Source organism: Pantherophis guttatus, chromosome 1 (assembly GCF_059756535.1).
Source record: "Pantherophis guttatus breed Tessera chromosome 1, ASM5975653v1, whole genome shotgun sequence".
In the NCBI taxonomy this organism is placed as follows: Eukaryota; Metazoa; Chordata; class Lepidosauria; order Squamata; family Colubridae; genus Pantherophis; species Pantherophis guttatus.
Window position 1 is genome coordinate 253,264,726 of NC_142063.1, and position 25,120 is coordinate 253,289,845.

The 25,120-nt window shown below is 38.3% G+C and overlaps 1 protein-coding gene and 1 long non-coding RNA gene across 4 annotated transcripts in view; one reads left to right on the plus strand and one right to left on the minus strand.

Moving 5' to 3' along the window:
* The window catches only part of LOC148116829 (uncharacterized), a 40,794-nt gene extending 27,119 nt beyond the window's left edge, over positions 1-13,675 (minus strand). The window contains exon 1 of the long non-coding RNA XR_015731414.1: positions 13,581-13,675. This is a non-coding gene — a long non-coding RNA (uncharacterized LOC148116829). The remainder of the gene's footprint in view (positions 1-13,580) is intronic.
* Positions 1-25,120, plus strand: part of NKAIN2 (sodium/potassium transporting ATPase interacting 2) — a 556,752-nt gene that overhangs the window by 154,121 nt on the left and 377,511 nt on the right. The gene's annotated exons all lie outside the window — the stretch shown is intronic.

Consider the following 25,120-nt stretch of genomic DNA (forward strand, 5'->3'; position numbering starts at 1 on the left):
ACTTTTTCAATAAAGAAGAAGGGGGATTATCAGGCCCCAAAACTAGGAAAGATACATGGTGATTCTTCCAAGCTAAGTTCTTTATTGTTCCACATTTTTAGACAGAATCTTGCCAAATTGAAGTTCTCTTCTATCTGCATCTGTCATATACTCTGATAAACTATTAGGAAGAGGCTGTCTTCATTCTCATTCCCTTACACATAATATTTGGACCAAGCTGCCTCTTATTTCTCTGGAATGCACCCCTTCTCTTCTGGGGATCCAGCCTACTACATTCCAGCACAGGGATCTAGAATACAGATCTCTGTGGTTGTGGTAGGGTGGGCTATGGTCTGATTTTTGTTGTTGAAGTTCCATCTTATACTTGTGGTTAAACTTCATTTTCTTTTTATTTTCTTTATTTTCTCCAAAGTGCTACTGAGTTTCCTTATTCTTCTTAACTTCTTGTTTCTTTAATCTAATATCTCACCCACCTACATTTGCCTCTATTTTTGAGGCAGCATACAAATTGGTTTTAATTTATTAATTAATATATGAGCCTTCTCCTTGACTTATTGTGAGAGGAGGGCTTCGGTGTGATAATAGGCATCTATCATTTTATTTTTTTCTTGTTTTGGATCAGTCCAAATCTTAGCTGCATAGCTGCATAGTTCTAAATTGTTGTACTTATATTAATCAAATTATAATATTTTAAAATGTGCATTTGTTGTAAACTTTGTATAGGTTTTCAGGTTTTTTTTACCTAATTGTGGTCAGTTGCTTTTTTTTTTTTAGATGTTAAACAGAGAAAGAGAGTTGATACTCCTTTTTTATCTTCTTTCATTCCCCTAAATTAGGGGTGTCAAACTCAAGGCCCGAAGGCCAGATGTGATTAGATCTGGTCCACAGGGCTGCCCTGGAAACAGTGAACTACTGACCCCCAGTGCCTTGGCCCTGGCCCAGGCTGGATGGACCCTGATCTAAAACTTGGTGGTGGCCATCCGGGCCGGAACATGGTTAGCCTTAGATCGGTGGGGCCACCCTGGAGCTTGCGTGGGCTGCCCCACCCCCTGGGCGCATGCTGCAGACAATAAATCCCACCAGCACAGCCCCCCAACCCAAGTGATGGTGAGCTGGCCACACCCACCCCAGTCATGCCCACCCAGTTGGCTGTGATAACCCGGCCACCCCCATCCCAACCACCCCCGCCCAGCCCCCTGAAGTCAACCACAACCCTGATGCAGCCCTCAATGAAATTGAATTTGACACTCCTGCCCTAAATGATAGCTGCACTATTGCTGCAGTCCTGTACGCAAGAAGAAACATTTTAATCATTCATTAAATCTCTCCAGTGATTTAATATATTTTCCTCAAAAATAAGACAGGGTCTTATTTTGTTTTGACCCCTCCCTCAAATAAGAGCTTAGCCTTATTATCAGGAGGTCTTATTATTTTGGGACTGGATGTCCCATTGCTGCCATTGCCTCTCCTCCCTTTTCTTCATGCCGGCCAAGCAGCCCAACACGTCCCACCCCACCCCAATGGCAACAGCTGCTTCCCTTCCCCGCCATCTCTTTATCGAGAGAGGTGGCAGGTGGGATGGGGGAGAAGCGAGACGCGGCTCCCCTTGCCATCTCTCCCCTCCCCCCACCGGGCATGGCAGGGCTCCTGCCCCTCACTTAGCCACCGCCCCTTTTAGGGATGCAATTTGGGGGTGTCAGGTAGGACGGGTGAGAAGCAGGACATGCGTCTTAACTTTCCAGCTCAGTCGCGTTCCTCGCCGTTGTATCCAGGGAAACACACTGTAAAAGAAAACCTTCTCACGAGTTCAGTCAAACTTCATGAACTCGCCAGAAGGTTTTCTTTTACAGCAGTTTCCCTGGACACAATGGCAAGGAAAGCGACGGAGCTTGAAAGGTAAGACCTGTGTCCTGCTTCTTATCTCCCCCACCTGCTACCCCCAAATTGCAACCCTAAAGGGGGCGGCTGGCCAAGCGAGGGGCAGGAGCCCTGCCATACCTGGTGGAGGGGGAGAAGAGACAGCAAGGGGAGCCACATCTCGCTCCATGTGTCTTGCTTCTCCCCCACCCTGCTTGCTACCCCTCTCAATAAAGAGATGGCGGGAAAGGGAAGCAGCCAGGCTGCTGTTGCCCTTGAGTTGGGGTGGGATGTGTTGGGCTGCTCGACTGACACAAAGAACAGGGAGGGGAGGGCATGTCTGCCCCTTGCCCCCCCTCCTGCCTCACCTACTCAGCTCATTTTGGTTGTGCAGCAAGCAACCAGAGGAAATGGGACCGGCTGCGCATGCATGTAAGTAGTTGGTGGGGGGGCTTATTTTGCGGATGTGGCGTATATTATCGAATGCGCTGAAAAGCCCGTTTGGCCTTATTATCCGGACATGTCTTATTTTCGGGGAAACATGCTATTGAAATTCACAAATATAATTTGTGGATTCATTATATATTTGTTACGGATAAAATTTTAAATATGGCAGAATCTCCAGTTTTGCGTTATTATTGTAATATTATTATGTGTTATTATTGATCCAAAATTAATCTTTTCATCTAAATCATTGCAAGATTTAAATGTAAAATAAGTAGTGTCACAGTCACATAGAAGTGGACTAAGGCTAACATCCAGGTTTTATAAGCTGTATCATGTGTTTACTTAATTTTAATTGCTCTTTGAGTTATAAAAGTGTTTATTTAGATGGCACAGTAAGAACAGCTTATGGTTAACTGTGAAACATGTGATCACACAAATTGGTTCTTCACTGTTCCACCAGGCTTACTAATATCTGCTGTTCTTTTGGTTTCATCAAGTTCCAGCTGCTTCTTTTAGAGACGCCTGCCCACCTGCTTCTTAACACTTAACAATACACTTTTCGTTTCATTTGGGGGAGAGGAAAATTTCATTTGGCCATTTAAGGAGAATTCAAATATTTTTGAAGTTTAGTGCTGTGGAAGTATTTTAACAAGCATTTTCTTTAATTTGTTCTATACAGCCTTATTTATTTTTTATTTTATAATTTATATTCACTTTCTTCATTTTTTTTGTTTTCAGTTTTTAAAAAAAGCAACAATGGTTATCAAACTTTGTATCAACATTATACAGGTTGAAATTAATAAGGCTGAGGGAAAAATAAGTGTTCTCAACATGTAGAATATACTACATCTAAATTTAGGCAAATAATAAATCTGTACCATTAATCATTAATAAGCTAGCAACAAAATACAGGATCAGCATAATCTCTTAAAACATCAACAATGGCCTGCTGCCATTTTAAATAATGGAATTAAAAGATTGCATAGCTACTCGGTATGGATTTACCTCAGCAAATGAGTATGTGCCATTGTGTATATTTTGTTGAACATCCCCCTATTATCAATAACATCCTTTCTGCCTCACAAAGGGCAGCCCGAGCAGGAAAGAAGAATTACCATTCTGCATGGAGTTGGTTTATTGATGAGGTGGACAAGAAGTAATATTTTTAGCCTGCTGGCTGTCCATCTGTAAGCAGTTTCCTGAAGCTGCCACTTTGCCTTCCTTGGTGAACTGTTATGGCTTTGTCTACCCAAGAAAAATAATGAGATCCATCTATCAAAAGGCAAGCAAACAATAAACTCTCTACCTTCCAATTAATTTGTTTTTCACCTCTGTTTACTACTGTGTATGTAGTTCACTATCCATCATATTATAAGCCTTTAAAGCAGTGCATTTTTCTAAGGCTGAATCCATTAACCCTTTTGCTAGCAAATATATCGGAGTGCCCTCCAGCCAAAGAGGGTCTGACAAAATCAGTCATTTTAGAGAGGCTGTAACCTAATGAAATAAAGTGCCTGGTAAAACTCAGTGAAATAGCCCTGTTAGAGCCTTGTGAAGGCCAGGTGCTGAAATCTTTTTGTATAATTTCAACGCAAGGAAGATGCACAATCTGTAAGGGAAGGATTACACCCATTTCCTGTTCTTGTCCAATACAGTTCCTCATTTGCATACAGTAATGCTTATTTTGTCAAGAGAGACATTTTAATTACCATGTGAACCAGTGGTGGTTCCTCCCAGTTCCCCCCGGTTCCGCCGAGCCGGTAGCGGTGACGATATGACATCACCAAACCGGTTCTGCTCCCCCGCCCCCTCCCACCCCCGTGTTATTCTTACCTTTTATTTGGCCCCACCCCCAATCTATTGCTGCCTCCTGAGTCCCAGCTGATGGGCTATAAGGAAAAAAACTGTTTGAAGCCATGGGGCTTCAAAGAGCTGGCCTACAGCTGATCAGTGGTAAAAGACAGTTTGGTGGTAGACCGGTGCCTGGAACAATAAATGGGTAGACCAGTGCCTGGAACAATAAATGGGTAGACCGGTGCCTGCAAAAATAAATGGGTAGACCAGTGCCTGCAAAAATACATGAGTAGACCAGTGCCTGCAAAAATAAATTAGTAGACCAGTACAGCTCTGCAAGCAGTTAAAAGCCTGTAGGCCAGTACCTCTGCTAAATCCTAAAGAATTGTCACATTACCATCAAGCCACACCCACAAAATAAGCCATGCCCACAGAACTGGTAGTAAAAAAATTTAGAACTCACTCCTGATATGAACATCAGCACCTCTGAATTTTGAAGGGGACTTAATTTGTGTGCTAATATTACATTTGAGGAGTGGTGGGTTTCAAATTTTTTTACCAGTTATGTGGGTGTGGCTTGATGGGTATGGCATGACTTAGTGGGCATGGCTTGATGGGCATGGGACGGGAAGGATACTGTAAAATCTCCATTCCCTCCCCAATCCAGGAGAAGGTTACTGCAAAATCCCCATTTCCTCCCGATCAGCTGGGACTTGGGAGGCAGAGAATAGATGGGGATGGGGCCAGTCAGAATTTTTACTACCAGTTTTCCGAACTACTCAAAATTTCCGCTACGGGTTCTCCAGACCTGCTGAAACCCACCTCTGATTTGAGGTGGCAACCTTTTGGCAACCTTGAAGTCCAGAAATCTTAAGGTTGCCAAGGTTGAAGACCCCTAATCTAAACTGAACCTTTGTAATTTCCTTTTGCTGTTATCAGGTCTTGAAGGTGTTCCCATTCCAACGATAAGTTATTGGCGTATAATAATACAGCAGAATAAGATGCCATATTAATGGCACTTAATGTAGGAGTGCCGTAGATAAAGATACATCTGCACAGATATTCCTGTGTAATTTGCAGAAGGAAAAACACAAACAGCTAAACAATTTTAGAATAGATAGATAGAATTCTTTATTGTCCAAGGAATTTGTCTTGGTGCATATGCTCTCCATGTACATAAAAGAAAAAATACATTTGTCAAGAATCAAGAATTGCTGGGATGGATGGAGCATTGATAAAGAGGATTGCACATGTAGGTCCAGTTGATCCTATACATTTGTATTCCCTGTTGCAGATTGTAAATTTGCCAATTGTCTTTTCTGTAGAGCACACACAAAAAAAATACCATAAGCACATGAATATTGTATTGCAATTATTACTACAATAATAGTAAAAATTGCAATACAGTGATAAAAGTAGTAAGAGCTTCAAAAGTATGTTCTTAGCCATGATACTAGCTATGCTTATGCCTTGGACATATGCCTTTTCTTTTTCAAAAATATTCATATGAAGTTATCTAAGCTGCAAAATAAGCATTTAGATTTGCATAAATATAATAGATCAATACAAACACATATGCTTGGTGAATATAGTTTTATCTTTTTTAAAAGGGCAAGTTTTTAAATCCTATATTTTACAATTCAGATTAATTCAGATTTTCTAAACAAATATAAAGAATTAAATTAAGAGATGACTCAGGTCAGGTCAATATAGAAACAAACTTTTAGTACATCCTTCTGTGATACTTATTTCATACCCTAGTACAAGTAAGTACAGTACCTTGGACTTTAAGGCCTGGGTATGCTAAATTGCCAAAAACTTTGGGGTGTTAAAATAATAATTCCCCATGCAATAACACCATACATGCTACATTTTAATAGGATATGTTGAGAGACATGGAAATTCTTCAAAGACTGGCTGGACCAGATTAAAATACAGTACCTTTTTTTTTTTATTCATAGCAGTGCGACGGTTTTGAGTCATCTTTAGGTAATTATGGGGGAGATGTACTTTTCTTATAATGAATAATTGAAGCCAATTAGAAAGTAGCTTAGAAGACATAAAAGGAGATCCAGCAGTTTCTTGTACTGTAAGTATATTATTTCTGCAGTCCACTTGTTACTTGCAAGACATTGAACAGTCACATATCTTTTGTGCACAGGTTAAAATAAATAAGTATTGACAAGCAACACTTTACAAAATAAAATGATAGCTACTTTGTTGGTTTAGAAAGATGACTGCAAACAATAATTATTTATTTTTTTAGAAAAAAAAATCTTCCACGTATAAAATTGTTGCTTTTAATCCTACTTAACTACAAGATGGAATCTGAGATTAATAGTGAGATATATGTATGTGAATCACACCAAATTATATTAGAGATTATGAAAATGACCAAATACTCTCCAATAATGGAGAGTTTTGGTTTATGTGGATTACATCTATCAGTATGTACTATATTGGAAATTTGAACTGAAGTTTTTTTAAAAAAATATTTATTTGACTTTGTTGAGTCCCTGGCATGAACTCAGAGACACCTATGGGACTTGGACCACACTTTAAGGACTGCTGCCCTAAAATAATGTAAATTAGGAAAACAGCAATCTAGCATTGCAAGTGGTTTAATATAAGTAGGATGATATGAAACACATTAACAGAAAAATGTTTTCTGTTCATATGTGATATTGATACATGATTATTAAATATCAAAAAGAGATTGAGTTTTCCTGATGTCACCAAAAACATTTATTTCCAGAATAAGTAATATTCTACTTCAAATATTAGACAAGCAATATTTTCCCAGAATATTGAGTTGTATTATTTCTTAGTTATATAGTTAAATGAGCCGGTTTGGTCTAGTGATTAAGACTTCAGGTTAGAAAGCATGCAACCGTAAGTTCAAGTCCCATCTTAGCCATGAAAGCCAACTGGGTGACTTTGGGTCAGTCATTTTCTTAGCCCAATCCAAAGGTGTTGTGGGAAAAATAGGAGGAAGGTATTTTTGATATGTTCACCGCCTTATTTGTAAAAATAATGGAGGTGGGATACAAATAAATAAAAATAAATTATGAGTTTAAAACTAAAAAAAAAAGGCAGAGGGAGCACCTGCAAGGCACCAACCAGCCCCAGGGTTGCATACCATTCTTAAACCTCTCATATTAGTTGGCAGAGCCATGCCTTGATGTTCTTCTGGAAGACTTCCGGAGACAAGATATTCTGGGGTGGGGCAATGGCAGAAAAGGCTCTCTTCCTAGACCCCACCAGTCAAAATTATTTTAACAAACAGGGTCCATAACATACCCGCCATGATTGACCAAGTGGGATGAGTTAGTGAAATAGGAACAAGACTGTTCTTCAGGTAACCTGGTGCCATGGCATGAAGGATGTTGGAAGTAATAACTAACATCTTAAATTGGACAAAGGAGCAAACCAGCACCCAGTGCAGCTCACGTGTTTTTGGCACAACCCTTTTGCATCATCTGCAGCTTCTAGAGACTTTTTTTAATATTATTATTATTTTCTTTAAAAACAAAATAAAACTTTCCATTTTACAATGGAAAATGTTCCGTATTGGTGTATATCCACAGTTTATGTGTCCCCACACAAATATTTTCTAGAGACTTTTTAAGGGTAGTCCCATGCAGAGTGCTTTGCAAGATCACTTTTTTGTATTCCTTTCCCACCCCTCCCCCTCTTAATCTATGTTCATTGTTTGTATCTTCAAAAACCACAGCAAAAATAATTGAAGAAAAAGTGATAAATGCAGATTTATGAATACAGTTTCCAATTTTGGAAATATATTGAGAGAAAATGAATGTCTGATATACAAAAAAAAAATCCTCATCCTGTTATAAATAGCAATAGGGAAAATCTGTGAAGAAGGAATTGTATTTTTTTAAAAAAAGAAGTCTAGGCAGTTGATAGAGAGTAGCTTCATGGTATATTAATAATAACTGATTGAAGTAGGCATACATTTTGCATCACAGCCAAAGAATAAACTGCGGTTATGTTCAGTGCAGAAGGATCACACATTTATTAGATCATCTGAGGCATTTCCCATACTATTTAAAAAGAATTATGCAAAACAAATTAACTGAAAAAGGGATTAATAAAGCTGCAATTTTTATTTTGAGGTTTGTAAAATGGTACCCTAATAATACAGGGGTAATGAGCAGGCCATGTTGTAAAGGAATGAACTCATCTATAAAGTTTATAAGAGGATAACTTAAAGTGCTATTAACAGAATCCAATCAATGAAGGTACAGTAATTTTATCAATGTGTCATAGAAATGACCTAATAAGTTGAAGTTGATTAATTACAATTATAGATAACCAATCAGGAGAGTCAGTTTGGTTGGGGAAAGGGGGAAACTATAAATTCTAATCGTGCTTTAGGCATAAAAACCAGCTGGGTGACTTTGGGCCACATCAATCTCTCTCTCAGGGTGGTTGTGATATTTTATACAAAATATAATGAGAGGACAGTGTACCTTTTGGAGAATGAGAAGCATAATTTACACAACTTTAAAGTAATATCTATGCAAAGGAATAATCTTGAGTGAAGGGGATCATTGTAATCAGTGACTTCCAGAGACCATTACTTGACCCATCAGGCTATTAATCAAAATCTGGGAACTATTCCATTTCTTTATCTCTAAGAAACTTATCTCTAATATGGCCTCTGGTTGATGCCTAGGCAAGGATTTTTTTAAAAACTCCTTCCGGCATTAAAGAATTGGATTGGATTGGATTCTGAGTTATTGTGGATAACACTTAACACCTATAAGAAGATAATATTTAAAAACATCGAGGTCTGTGTTGGCTGACAAATAATTCTATGGAAATTGCAACAATTGTTCAAATATTGCTGTAAATGTCAACCTCCTTCCTCTTGACATTCCTCAGACTGACCTTTGTTGGCTGTGCTTAAGAGAAAATACAAATACCTTGAAATTTAAAGACGATACGTAATACTTCTTTTTTGTAATCAATGAACAGAATAAAAAAGTAGAGTTTTCTATTTTTAGTAATTTCAAGGCCACCTATCTTAAAACGCATCTGTATACCCACAAAAACCTACAGGCTTTATACTCCCTTCAGCTTACACTCAAACTGTAGAATATTAAAAACACACAATAAAACGGAGTTGTTTCTCTTTATGAAACATGAGTTTTAAAACCCCATCCACTTTGGCCAGTTGTGCAATGTTAAACACATGGTATATTAATAATCTGAATATTCAATAATATTCAATAATAGTTGAGACACTTCTGTTTCAATAAAGGTGACCACTGCTACCAAATATATCAAACAAGCAACTTAATTTACACAATATTTTGTTCCCATTCTTGTGTAGTGAAAATATAACTTTTTGAAACTGAATTTTTTCTCCCACACAACTCTTGAAAGTTTTAATGGTGGTTTGTTTATCCAACCATTCTTGCTCTGGACCAAGTCCATGGTGAGGTCCCTGATCAAAACCTGTGAGTTATGTTCTGTGTGTGTCTTTTAATAGCCTAAATCAGTCAATGTCAATTCATTCTAGATTTGATAATAAGAAAGCCTATTGTTAAGAGGAAACATTCAGGACAATAATCAGACAGCAGATGGTAGAACAGCCTGCTGTCCTTTACAAAACTCCTAGCCAACTCTTGATGCAAAGTGACACAGTGAGATCAATGTATCTTATTCATTGTAAGACATTTTGGAAAAAAAAAATTGGAATGCTTTTTAACCAAAAGTATAAAGTAATCAACTTTGCTCCTCACTAAGTTACTAGTATTTCTATATCTCACTGTTAAAGTTAAAAGGTATCAGGAGAGCAAGACTGGGTAATTTTTAGAAGCAAATTCATGAATGCAGAATGTACTACCGTAAATTATACAGGTAGTCCTCAACTTATGACCACAATCGAGTCCAACATTTCTGTTGTGAAGTGAGACATTTGTTAAGTGAGTTTTGTCCCATTTTACGACTTCTCTTGCCTCCACTGTTAAGTGAATCACTGCAGTTGATAAATTAGTAACCCGGATGTTAAATTAATCTGGCTTCCCCATTAACTTTGCTTGTCAGAAGGTCACAAAAGGGATCCTATGAGTTTGGGACATAGCAACAGTCATAAATATGCCAAGCATCTTAATTTTGATAACATGATCATGGGGATACTGCAAAGGTCGTAGCTGTGAAAAATCGTCATAAGTCACTTTTTTCAATGCCTTTGTAACTTTGAATGGTCAGTAAATGAACTGTTGTAAGTTGAAGACTACCTGTATATTTTTACTTTTTTAAAATAAAGCAGATTGCATCCGACAATTAAGAATACAAATTCTTCTATTTTCTGACATCTAGAACTGGGTTCTCTGCATTTTCCCAGCGTCACACAGCAGTCTGAGTGCTGTGCATAGCAAAGGGCATATCAAGAATTTCTGCATAAAAACAGATACAGACCACTTACACTAATCCTTCAAAGAGCTGTTGACTTCCCGGGATACTACTTTCCATTTATACAACAATTCTGATTTAACCAATCAATTCAGAGATGCTGAAGTCATAACTGAATTTAGCAATCAAAGCTCTTGTTCTTTTCTTTTGTTATGTTTATCAAAGCTGTGTAGAGATTGCAAGAAAGACATGAATGTCCCAGGTTTAAATTTCAAATTTATATAGAGTTAATCAAGGTCAGCCTGTGATACCCTATATCCTGCATTCTTATTTCAAATAGTCCTTAACTGGGCTGGAAGAACCTCACTAGCCAATTAAGCAGATATGTGTTCCTCCAACACACATATTTGGGTTGAGGAAGGTTGATACTGTCTAATTTAGTATTGTTTAGCATCACAATAGTTGTCTAGGTAGCTTGTTAAGGGTCCCAGGGCTCCTCTAAGAATTTCTTCCAAATGTTTAGATTTTTTCTCTCCTAATATATACAGTGATAAATATATCAACATTGAATAGTTAACGTATATGGTTAAATATAGCATATGCAGTGATTTTTTTTAAAAAAATTGACTGACCAGCTTGGGGGTCTGTTCTTGGTCTCAGTAACATAACCATCCTTGCTCTCCATAAAAGAATTTAAATTTACAAATGCTTGAACTGTAATGGTCCTGTTTTAGAAACGAATGAGAACATTTGCCATGGTTTTGCCTTAGAAAAGTTTTACCTTCAAACTGTTTTAGAAATCTTGAACTTGTTTTGATACAAGCATTTCTTTCTAAGGCAAGTGAAGGCACTGCCAGGGGACACTCGTCTGCATTCTCTCTACATGTCTTAAAAAGACACACCTGTCTCAGGGCAAATTAAACTCTGACTTCTGGAAGCACTTTTACATGCAGTAGTAGTCTAAGATCCAGGATCTTGTTCCCCAGGGAACTTCTTTCTGTGTCAAGTGGTTATTTTTCCCATTGGTCTCTTAGGAGTTTCTTTCCTGTTTTGCTGTCATGACTCAAGCAGATTTGGGGCTGATCAGCAGATGTGACAGGAAAAGCAGAAAGTGTCCATTCCCCGTCCCCCACCCCCAAAAATGATAGTTGTTAGAAACTTGAAAGTCTTGTTGCTATTAATTTGTAAGAGAACTAAGATTGCCGATGTAATTAAAAGAACTGTGGAAACAAACATGAGAAGTGAAAAAAAATAGGTATGGTCAGATAAATAAATATATGTACTTGTTGTTACTCTTCCTCGCTTTGAAGTGAAAAGAATAAGACAGGAAGATTTTTTTATTTTATTTTCACCCTGCCTTTCTACTCAGAATACTCGGGTCAGCAAATAAATAAATAAAATCCCCGAGGTTATATCCCAGTGACATGCTCTGATGATGTGGCAGGGAAGTGAACATTAATGTTAGGACAATCCTTTGTTTTCTAGTTATCAGTGATATACAGAAAGCATTTATTGAAATGAGACATTACTGATACCTTGATTACAGTATGAAGGTATGCTGTGAAAGAAATTAATAACATGTATTTGTTTTAATTTATTTATATTGCATATTTCTTAATGGAATCTCCCTCAGATACATGCTTATTGATACTTGCATATCTCTGTTAATGTTAACAATAGTGTGAAAAGGAAAATACAATCGTTTTTGCTGGCCCCACTTCTACTTTCACAAAAAACACTAGTTACGTATCAGTAACAGGTAAATATATAAAAAGAAACAAATTTCTTAACATATAGATAGGGTTGTCAGATGTGTTGTTTTTTTTTATTTGATTTATATGCCGCCCTTCTCCGGAGACTCAGGGCGGCTTACAATGCATTAAGCAATAGCCTTCATTCTTTTTGTATATTTTATACAAAGTCAGCTTATTGCCCCCACAAACTGGGTCCTCATTTCACCTACCTTAGAAAGGATGGAAGGCTGAGTCAACCTTGAGCCTTGGAGAGATTCGAACCAGCAGAAATTGCAGGCAGCTGTGTTAATAACAGGGTGCATTAAACCACTGTACTATCAAGGCTCTTGTTATCCATGACACGTGAGCTTCAATAATTTTATATATAAAAAAATATAAAATAAACAATTTTTCTTTGATTTTTTTTTTAAATCACACAGAGAGCAGCATTTTGGCAGTGTAATCAGTGACTACAATGTTTTCCCTGTTGTGGTATTAAAACAAAGAGCACATGAATATTTCTGTTCAGTGAGAAAAACCAAATGAATGGTTAATGTACAATCACTGTGAAAAACAGAGAAATATTGGAAGCAATAATATGTATGGAAGCCAAACTTTGCAAATGGTTTTAAAAGATGTAATCTTTTTAAAACTATACTTTCTAGAAATATAACTAAGTTCTAATGTCCAGAGACCTGTTTCGATCAACTTCTCCAATGAAATAAAAGTACATAATCATCTCTACAGATTTGTGTGATTTTGTCTTTTTCAGAACTATATTTCAAAATATAGTGTGCTTCCGAATAAATCATATTTCACAACAGTTGTCATGTTGAATACCTTATAGACTTCAAACAATTCCACATTAAAAATATTATTTTTAACAATTATTTTTAACAGGCTAAGTCCAAATGTTTTTATTTGTTATTGATCGAAAGATTTACATGAGAAAGGCATATAATTGGGATTTTCGAAATCAAAATTGGTGACTGCTTTTTGTTTTGTTTTGTTTTTTATCAAAGAACGTTAGCATTTTGGATTTGGAGGGTCTTCTAGGAATAAAGGAAGCTGTGGAGATTCAATGCAGTGAACAATCTTTGAACTATGTGGTTTCACACACATTGAGTAAACACATATTGTCAATTGTGTCTTTCCCCTAACCTGGGTGTTGGCAACGTGCAGCTCCTGAGCCACATGTGGTTCTTTTGTCCCCTGCTGTGGCTCCCTGCAGCTGGCTGGCCCCACCCCTCACCCTCCTCACCCTCCCCTCCCCGTCACTCTTTGCGTGGCCTGAAAAGGTATGGGCGATTGCGGGGATGGAGACTCACACCATATTCCAGAGCAGGAGGAAAGCACCCCTGTACTTGCCTCTCATCTCGCAGGTGCTTCTTCTGGTGTTTCTTGATGCTTCAGGCACCTTGGTTACTCAGGGAGATGCACAACTTTCTCTCCGCCCCATGACAGAACTGGCCCGGCCTGGCTGTGGCCATTGCTTTGCATCATAATGGGATCCAGGAGGAGGAGGGGACGCCATCTCCCCCATTGTGAAGTGTGCTAAATTTAAATCTGCTGTGCAAGGCACTGCAAGAGCAGCGAGCAGGCCATGGAGGCGGCGAGGTCACCCTTACCTTCGCAGGCCACTCGAAAAGTGACTGGGAGGTCAAGGGACACGGCCAGCCAGCCGGCAGGGAGCCACAGCAGAGGGATGAAAGAGCTTCATTTATCTGGAAACCTGAAATGACTCTTGATTTAAATCATGTGGTAAAAAGTACACAAAGAAGAAGAAAGATGATCAACAACAACAAAAAGAAAAACAAAACCCAACCCTCATCTGTTTTTGGAAATGGTTCAAGATGGAACATGCACACACATGAGAGGGGGGGGGAAGAGAGAGAGGGAGGGAAAAAGATGAGAAAGAAAAGGGGAAAAAGAGAGAAATGAGAAAATGATGGAGAGAGAGGATGAGAGAGGAAAAAGGAATGAGAAGGGGGGAGAGAGGGAGCAGGACACAGAAATGAGAGAGCTGGGGGAAGAGAATGAGGGAAACGAGGGAAATGAGAGAAGGGGAGAGAAAGAAAGAAAAGAAAGAAAGAGAGGGAAGGAGGGAGGGAGCGAGTAGGAGAGGGAGAGGAAAAAAGAGAGAGAGAGAGAGAGAGAGAGAGAGAGACCCATTTCCCACAGAAAACACCCAGAGCCACAAAATCTGGGTAGGCGTGGCTGGGTTGGGTCATGTGACTGGATGGGAGTTGGCCATGCCCACCCAGGTTTTGTGGTTCCCAGTGTTTTCTGTGAGAAACGGGTCCAAATGGCTCTTTGAGTGTTAAAGGTTGCAGACCCCACAGTAGCCAATGTCTTATAGTTTTACTCTGTTTAGGTATTGGAGATGATAATGTGATTTTCGTATCTCCTTAGAAAATGTGACTCTTGTATATAAATAACACATCAGGAGAATTCATATAAACTCTGTTGTTATCCACACTGAAGGAAGTAGAGCTGTTATACCTAGGCTTCAAATTTCTAGAGGACTACTAGATGGCAGCAAGAAGTTCCACGTAGATTTAGATGAAGTTTATCTGCTTGTTTTAATTCTTCAAATAAAGGTCTGCCCTTATCACTCCTCAAATAAGATGGGTAGGGGGCATGGACAGTCCCCATTTATAGTCATTTCATTGACACTGGAAATATCCTAATCTGTCATGTCCTAAGCAAGCATGTAAAACATATCAGCAAATTACATGGTGATAGAGAATTAGAAATATTGAAGTCAAAGAAGAAACCCAGTGCAATTCACTGAGTGAAACAGGAATAAAACAATGGGATATTCGTAGACAGTTCAAAGCATCAAGAGTAGGGTTATTTAATTCTCTCTATTCTCGTTCATGCTTTTCTCATAATGAGAAAGTCTTCCCTATTTGAGCCAGAGTTCAGTTTATACCAGTGGTGGTTATATTTAAAGTATATTTAAAGAGCCGTGGTGGCGCAGTGGTTAGAGTGCAGTATTGCAGGCTACTTCTGCTTACAGCCGGCTGCCTGCAATTTGGCAGATCGAATCTCATCAGGGTCAAGGTTGACTCAGCCTTCCATTCTTCCGAGGTGGGTAAAATGAGGACCCAAAATTGGTGGGGGCAATATGCTAACTCTGGAAACTGCTTAGAGAGGGCTGGAAAGCACTGAAGTGGTATATAAGTCTAAGTGCTATTGCTATTCCCTTTCCTTCTCACACAACAAACATGCAAGAGATTTTCCCACCTCTTATTTCTTCCTAAGCAAAGGAACTGATCAAACAGGAAGACTGTCTTATGACAAGCCAGACATAATTGAACCTCAAGATGGGAGACTTATTAACTTGAGGGGGAATTCTAGAGATCCTCATTATAGGTACCTCAGCTGTGGAAGTTAGCCTCATCAGGCAGCACTGATTAACATATATAGTTTCCTAATCAATCTTCATATCTGGTAATAGGATAATACATTTGCATATTTTCACACCGAGAATTGTGCTTTGGTTCCTGACTTACTTGACATTTTGACTCAGAAATTCCTTTGGTATGGAATGGTGTTCAGTTTGTAACTGCAATGGACATGCTACATTTGAGGATCACAAATGCTTGCATTTAGCATATTCTGCATCTGTCTTTTTTTGCAGAATTTTTTCCCCAGACCTGCATTTATATCTAAGTGTTCCTTCTCTTTAAAGGAATTGATTAGTGATATAGGTCTCTGAGGAATTATTTTTATTCTCTTTGTTGGAAAATAATAAGAAATGATCATCCCTTCTTAGCAAGTACAGCAGTATTAAGTATCCAATTCACTGGTTCCCTTGGGCAGAGCTGCAAATGCTGTCATAAGAGATGATTTAATGGCTGAAAAATCAGTTACCAGTATTGGCATGTCCACATGTTGGCATGTATTAACATGTAGATATGGTGAATTTCATGCATCTACAATTGCTTAGATGCAATTACTCTATGTATTTATTTCATTTAGTTGTTGATCAAATTTGTGTGGTTGCCCATCTCACACAACAGTGACTCTGGGCAGCATTCAAGCCTTAATTAAGAAACAAATACTATATATGTATATATAGTAAGGGAGCCATCATAAGGTCTCGCTGGTCCCCTCCTTTCTCATTCATGGCCTATTTTATGTACCCATTGGCAAGGTCATTTTAAAAGAATCAGCATCACTTAAAGCTGTGTAACAAAAGAAAATAAAACCCTGAATGCACCAAGCATTTATCTAATGAAGTAAATAAGCGTGTTTGCATGAATAAGTTATTGCTCTGTCTCCTTGTTAATCTGCTTGACAGCAGGAAACCAAGGTGATGTATTAGTGCTTTAGTTCTCCTTCTGTTCTAATGTCATGTACTAATCTCCTTTGTATCAGATGAGGAACATTTGACACAGTCTTTTTTGATAACTTCATTTCTCTTACGGGCTCTACTAAATTTGTATGAGAGACCGCCATTACTTAATTGAACATAAATATTTAGAAAAATGATGTATAGCCCCAGGTGAATGCATTTAATTTTTCTTAAAAAACAAAACAAAACACAAAGCTTATGTTTAGGAAAATAGCCAAGCAAATCATGAATAACTTTCAGATTCCCTGTGGTAATTGGCGTGGATCCAGGCAAGAGTGTTAGAGTTACTTGGCCATTAGGTGTTTTGCAAACAGTGACCTTATTTTCTCATAGATAGCCTTTGAAACCATACACTAGTAAATGCCAATTACTGTAAAAGTTTTTAAATAATGCAAAGAATTATATCCTAAAGCGCCTGGAAGAGATGGTTGAAGTTCTGGATGATTAGTTCTGGATGGAACTGTGTAATCTCTTGAAAGGATCAATTGGGGGCTGTTAATTTTTTCATAGGCACAGATGCAAAGTTATACGATATTCTGCATTGTGTTCTACCATATTCTGATTAAATCTGTATTGAAATATTGCTTCGTTATTCACAGGATGCCTTGACATTCTCATAGCTCAAGGCTCAGGGTGAGCAACTAGTTTGCCAAATTGACATGACTTTTGAAACACTTTCACTATCTCCTTGCTTACTTTTATTACCTTTAAAGACAGAAGTGATTTATGTATATGGCCAAAGGTCTTCTTTTATGTCCCAATGCTCAAAATCTGGCAGTTTTCCTAGGCTTTGATGTTGGATGAATGGGACTCCCCGTTTGTGATGTTTTATATTTTGATATGGTGTCAGGATTCTCATCTTGTAATAATTCGACAATTTGTTATGGTCTAATTTATTGTAGTTCATTATGAGCTGCCCAGAGTAGGTTAGAGTGCAGGTGGCATCAAAACTGAATAAATGAAAGAAGACTTCGTGGTGTAATATCTGAACCTCAAGCTTTTTGTGTGTGCAGATGGAAGAGGTTTCTTAATGGAATATCTTTCCTACCATACTCCTAGTTCTTAGGCATATATGAAAATCCAATTTATGCTGTTTGTTTACCTTATACAGTATAGTATAGTGAAGTATAGTGTAGGTTTTTTACCCTATCTTCCATACACGTGGTCAAAGAGGTATACCTAGAACTCTGTCCTCCTAGTTTTCTCCAGAACAACAATCTTGTTGTGACTCCGACTCCGAAAGTGAAGGAGAGGAGTTGGCAAGGCCTCCCTCTCCAGGACCCTCCTCTCTGGCAATGCCTCAGGTGTCTGAGGAGAAGAGATAGGCCAGGAGCCAGGCATTTCTGAATAGCCGCAGTTAGACAGCGATGGACATAAGTCTTGGCTGGATCCCCGCCAGCGTCGGAAAGACAAGCGCACACAGCAGAGAAGGAGGCATGCCAGAGATTAAGCTGAGTCACTGGACCACACCCCATAGGGGATAAAAGGGGGTGTGGTGGCCATTCAGGCTTTGTGACGGACAAAACTGAACAGCTAGCAAGGCATACTATGTCTCTGGAACTTCGTTATCTGCCTTCCTTGGATTTATTACGGACTGGACTTGACAATTCTTTGGCTTTGTGAATTTATTTTGGTTTACCTGACAGAGGATGAACACCTCCCTCTGTGAGTAAAGTTTTTGGCAAGCAGCTACTGGGTTGCTGCCAATTCTGTTATCGAAGGAAATTATTGTCTGCAAGTTTACTTTAACTCCTGGGTGACTGTTTGTGTGCGTGTGTGAGACGGGGACAGAACAAATCTTGAAGTAGATTAGTCTAAGACAGAGAAAGAGTGCAATGCTCTCCAGCCTTCCTTCATGTCATTTTCTAAAATCCAGTAAATGTTAAAATAAAAATTGCAGTGAAGAATGGACTAGTGTTAGATATGTTATCCTATTACCATTTTCATTAAAAGGTATTTAACATTCCCACTTAACAATTGCAGTTCTGTAAGGATTTACAATACACAATTCCATAAAATAAGCAAGTAATGCAATTGTAACCATACAAGAAAAATATTGTATTATGAATATTACAAACTATCCCAATAATATGCAGAATGTATTCATTTTACAACCAAATAATGAAACTTCAGGAGAATATACAGCATATTTTTAGCAGCTTTTCTCCCAAACATTTACAGAAGTAAACTGATGTTTCACATACAATAAATGTCAGGGAACTTTCTGGCTGGCTATTAAACCATCAGTATGAAGAATTATTAACTTTATTGTCCTAAAAATATTTTATTTTATTATTTTGTTATTATTTTATTACTTTATTTTATTTTATTATGTAACTCTTCAAATTCAATGCAAGGGGGCCATAGGTAGGACATTGAAAGTAATAGAGTTTGGAAAACATGCTACCTGGGCAGTGCACATACTACCGGTAAATATTTTCTAATTTCAGAAACAAGAAAACAACCACTGCATAATCATAATATTTACCTTTTCAATATTTTGAAAATTAAAATGACAACTTCAGTGCCTTATGTTCGTTCAAATTTTTAATTTTTTAAGGATTTTTTTCGCATCTCAATGTGCAATAGTTTCTGACTCTGATACAAAAAATCCGATCATCTTCAATTTTTTGGTTGCGTACTGTCAATATTCAAACCCAAATAGTACAAGAGAAATATACTGGAACCTTTAGCACTGTATAAAGTTGTGCCATTGAGCTGTTGTCATATTCATTAACAAAGTCAGTTTGCAAGTTCTAACAGAAATTCAGCCAAAACATGGCTTCGAAAAAATGCAAGTTCGAATAGGGTTAATGTTGAGAGGCAGAATACACTGTGATATTTTTACAAGCCCTATTTATTGACAAGCTGAAAATCACAACATTGCTGTGCAATCATTCAGGTGTGAATGGCAGGAACCTAAAGAGGGTTTTTTAACAGGGATCGTCTATAGAAAGCCAGGGAGGTGGCCTTGAAGCTGTGAAATATTCAGAAAACATTAGGTATGCAAAGATGACAGAAGCATTCCTTAGTCCTGGGAAGGGAGATAGTAAGAGGGGCACTGTAAGAGGTAAGATGTAAGTGGGAGGGGAAGAGAAGCTCAGTTAGGAGTTTATTTATAATTTATAATAATTTATTTCAATAAAACAGAGTTATGGTCTTCCTGTGGAATCTGGTCAACCTGAAGGGCTGATATCACCTGTACTTTGCAAATCTCTGCCTTCTGGGTTTGGTTCTATTTCTTTCTCCCATTTTCAGGTGGTATTTGATTGCCTTTCAAACAATTTTTGTTGTTCGATGGTAACCAAAGTGAGCCCTTAACTGGAAAATGAAGTACTTAGTTGCTGTTGATGTGAACTGAAAATCTAGGATGGGGACTTACCGGTAATAATTACTGAAAAGGAAGAAAAAATCTGTAATCCCAGGAGTTAGGTATCTTTCTGAATAGAGAAGGTGCTGTTGGGGGGGAAAAAAAAGGAGAGTTGGTTAGAGATGCAGATGACTACAGATATTCCTATTGTAAGTGGGGATAGCCTTGAAGATTAGCTGTTGCCCACCCAACTTGGAAAGACTGGCACTTAGCTCTGCTGCTGGAGAATGGAACCCGTTTTGTACTATTTTGTAGGTTTCTTTCCCTTGTCTTTCATTCCTTGTTCAGTTCTAGTTCAGCTAGGTAGAGCTTTGTTCATTGCTTTTCCTCTCTTCCTTTTTCCAGTATAGCTTTCCTTTGTTTCTTCCTTCCCTTCCCTTCCCTTCCCTTCCCTTCCCTTCCCTTCCCTTTCCTTTCCTTTCCTTTCCTTTCCTTTCCTTTCCTTTCCTTTCCTTTCCTTTCCCCTTTCTCTCTCTGTCTGTCTAAAATAAGGAAAGGTAGGTGTGTGTGTGTGTGTGTATGTGTTGTTAGATGTTGAAAAGGTACAAGATCCCCTCCCCCCGTGCTTTTATATTTTTCCCAACCTGCTATTGTTTTTCTTTTGGGGGTGGATGGGAGGCGTTCTCTAAATTTAGAATTGTTTTCCTTTGAAGAAAACATGGTAGGAACTTATGACAGATGAATAATATACTTTAAAATTACCAATAAGGTAAGTCAGCTTTTCAACCTAGCACTCTCAAAATTGGTTGGATAATAGTTGCTATCATCCTTAGCCAGTGTGATTGATGATGGAACAATCTGAAAACTAGTTCATTGTTCAGACTGCGATTCTATACATGGTTGTCAGAAAAAGTCCTGCTAAATTTAATAGAAGACTCTCTTTAAAAATGGTGTTTAAGATTGCACCTCTGACTTCAGAAAATAAAAGGTGATGATGAATATGCATTGTGTCTTGAAATCTGTATCGAAATAAGTCGGGATTAAACATACTGCTCAAAAAAATAAAGGGAGCACAAGCAGAAGACATCCGAGATCTGAATGAATGAAATAGCCTTATTAAATACTTTGTTCTTTACATACAGTAGTTTATACACTGCTCAAACAACTAAAGGGAACACAAAACTACTGTATGTAACAAACAAAGTATTTAATAAGGCTATTTCATTCATTCAGATCTCGGATGTCTTCTGCTTGTGTTCCCTTTATTTTTTTGAGCAGTGTATAATAATATTGTTTATGCTACATTATGTTACATTATTTTTTGTGCCTTCAAGTTGCTATTGATTCCTGGCAACTCCCTGGACAAGTCCCTGCAGTTTTCTTGGCAATTGATTTGGAAGTGATTTTCCCTTGCCTGCTTCCTAGGGTTGAGAGGTGTGACTGGCTGAGGTCATCCAGCTGATTTGTGCCTAAGGCAGGTCTAGCACACACAGTCCCCAGGTTTCTAGACTGTGGCCTTAAGTCCTACCCCAAACAGGCTCAATATTGTGCATCCCTCAAAATACAAAAAGCATGCTAAAAAATATTTCCTTTAGGTCCTCGAACCCAAAGGGATGATGTCTTCTATGCAATTTGAACACATTTAGGGATTACGAAAATATTAGGGTTTTTTTTTTTTTCTAGAAGTTCCATTTTAATGGATGGACAAGTTTCATCTATACGTTTTGGCAGAGGAAGAATGTGGCAGAGAAACCTGGCACAAAAGAATGAAATCCTTTCTTGCTCATTGTTTCCCTGAGCTGCTGCTTCACTCATCTAAAGATAGAAGTATATGTGCTGATTGACACTCCTGTAGTATGGAGGATGCTATCAAAATCTGTAAGCTAATTTACCTGATCCTGGCATCTGACATTTTTAAATTCCTCTGAGAAGATTGCAACCTGTTTTCACCCAGCTGGTGTATATATTTCTCTCTCTTTCTCAATTGCATACCTGTTCAGGATTTATAATGGCTTAGTTTTTATATTAATACATATTTAAATGATTATATCCTATTAATGTATGGTACAATTTTTGGCAATGAATACATCAGGACTTCTGGAAAGAAACCTTTCATTGCAACAAAAACAGAGAATTATTTTTAGGTACAGTACAGCTAGCACTATAGAACTAGCGATGTGATATATAAAATTACCAGCTTATACCCAGCGACACATACGTTCTAAGTGACAATTAACCAAATACCCTCTCTGAGTTTTATTGGGCCCACCCCCCTGTTATATACAGTACTTGACTTCTGGGAGAGAGGAGGGTACTGCCAACTGCGTACTTTGTGATAGAGTGATTCCTGTGGGATCGTAGAAATTCTCTCATATTTTAAAAGAATGTTCAAAGGTATAGGCTATCATATAATTTCTATTTTCTTACTTTTTTCTTCCTTTTCGTAGGTTTTATGTGTGTTTTTCTTTTAGCCAGGTTTCTCCTATGTAACCAAGATTTTTCTTTCTACAGCCCAAGTGGAGTCACATCCACTTGATTCTGGGCTTTTTTCTTCTGGCAGCCAGCAGGACCTATGCTGCCCTATGCTGCCTAGTGAGAGACTTATATAGATCTATTTCTGGCTCATTAGCCATCATCAGTAAGCCACACCCACATCATTATCATATCATATAATTGCTGCTACAAACTCTCCACTTGGAAATATATGCTGTCCTGAGCCGCTGTATTAGTGAGATGGTTGGCATAGACATTTAATGAATGAATAAAAACAAATAAATTAGTGCAGTATGGTGGGATGTAATCTGGATTCCCAGGAGGGAGGGGCTCCATTCCAGAAACACAAGAGACTGAAAAGTTTAGATAGTTTGGTTGGGAGTAATGGGGTCTAAATGTGAGGAACAATACTGGAAACTACTTCGAAGAAACTCATTGTGTCTTTCTTCATTTTTGGAATCTGACATGCAGGAATATTACAGATGCATAGACAGGTAGAATAGAGTTGGAAGGGACCTTGGAGGTCTTCAAGTCCAGCCCCTTGCTCAAGCAGGAGACCCTATACCCATGATGGCAAATCTATGGCACACATGCCCAAAGTGGCACATGAAGCCATGTCACCTGGCACACGCAGCCTTGCCTGTTTGTCTTCCGGGCTTCTGGCACACATACGCGCATGACAATCAGCTGCCCTTCGTGTGCACGGCAGTGCTGAAAACCGGTGTGTGCATGCGCATCATCCAGCTGATTGTCGGGTACCCATGTGCACCAGAACCCGGAAGTTCAGCTTTTCCGGAGCGCGATCCCTGTGCGCGCATGGCAGTGCTGAAAACCAGCCTGTGCATGCATGCCGGCCAGCTGACTGGCGTGCATGTGTGCTAGAACCCAGAAGTTTGGCTTTTCCAGAGTGCGGCCCCAATGAGTGTATGTGCGCGCATGTGAAGTTTCCGCACGACCTTTTCAGCACTCTGTGCCAAAAAGGTTCACCATCACTGCCCTATACCATTTCAACAAGTGGCTGTCCAATCTCTTCTTAAAAACCTCCAGTGATGAAACACCCATAATTTCTGAAGGCAAGCTGTTCCAGTTGTTAATTGTTCTCACTATTAGGAAGTTTCTCCTTAATTCCAGGTTGCTTCTCTTCTTGATAAGTTTCCATCTATTATTTCTTGTCCTGCCCTCTGGGGCTTTGGAAAATAAGTTGACCCTCTCTTCTTCATGGCAGCCTGTCAGTGAAGGTGGAAGGGTCAATTTATTTTCCAATTGCTATGTCTGATGGCAGCCTGCAATGGCCTGGAATGCTTTTCTCTCTCACCCACATCCCAATGCATGAAGGAAATACACACACACACACACATACACACACACACGGACAGACACACACACACATACACACACACAATTCTTATTAAAATGATTTGTGGGCTTTAGTTTTGCACTAAATGTTCACTCTAGATTTACAAATCCAAATGGAAGCCTCCACAATAACAAAGATTCAATCTGATGTTGTATCTCTCTGGTACAACTGAGCTATTGAAAAAGAAAAAGAAAGGCTTTGTTTAAAGGCTTTGTTTAAATTGTGTGTCTTATCGCGATTCTAATCTAAATCATGATTTGGTGATACAGCTACATGAACATTTTTTATTATTCACCTTTCACACACTTCCAAGCTGACCAAAATTTCTAACATTATAGCAACAGACATTGTTAATTCCAGCAATTTCTGGAAAAAACAATCTTTTTGCTTGAAAGCTCAAATGGAAAGGGCACACCCTTGAGATTGGAAAAGGAATATCAACCGTAATTTTATAAAAATGGGCAACTGTACAGTGAAAAGAAACTATGAGTTGACACTCATAGTTTCTTTTCACTGTACAGTTGCCCATTTTTATAGAAAGTAGAACAGATAATGGAATTTGGTTCCTGAATAAAGCTTGGTACAGAAGTTGAAGCAGGAGATGTGTCAGATAAATAATACTGATGTTTGACAGCATTGTATCTGTGTAATTTTATTTACTTACGGTGAATTATTTGGCATAAAAAGCATTAACTTCATTATATATTTGTAAGCACAATCAAAGAATATATACATTGAGGAATTTAACTTTATCAATCATCATGAGGAATTTGGGATTGAGGTGGAGAAGTCTACTGGAGTAACACATTAATAAGTATTACCTTACTAAAAATATGCATATTCTTGAAAATTGATGCTGAAATTATTGGAAAATTATAAGCTGTCAGGTTCATTAGAACAACTACGGTAAGTTTTAATTCAGTTAACTTGCATAATATCACAGTTCTCTGTGGCACTGATTTAATTCATAATGTGTGCATTTAGTTTTCTGCAAATGCAGTTTTTTGCATTTGATATCTTGTTGCAGGAGTATTGATACTGGCTAATTCTGTTTCTATAAAATGTCAACTCTTTTCATGTGCAACTAGACTAAACTACTATTTCAGAAGCCAGTTGCTTCTCTTGTGGTTTTTGTGCTGAATTTTCTTTTTTGCCTTTCCTACCCTTGATTATTCTGTCCGTGCTAGAAACTGACCAACAACTCAAAACCTGTCTTTTTATAACAAATTGTCCTGTCAAGTCTTCAGTATAGCATTAACAGCAGCCCCTAGAGATTTTACGTACAGAATCACCATCATGTCTTTAATTTTGTCCTAGTTATGAAGGATAATCAGAAGACAAAATGAATTGCATTTTCCCTGTCCCTATTTTCATAATTAAAAACC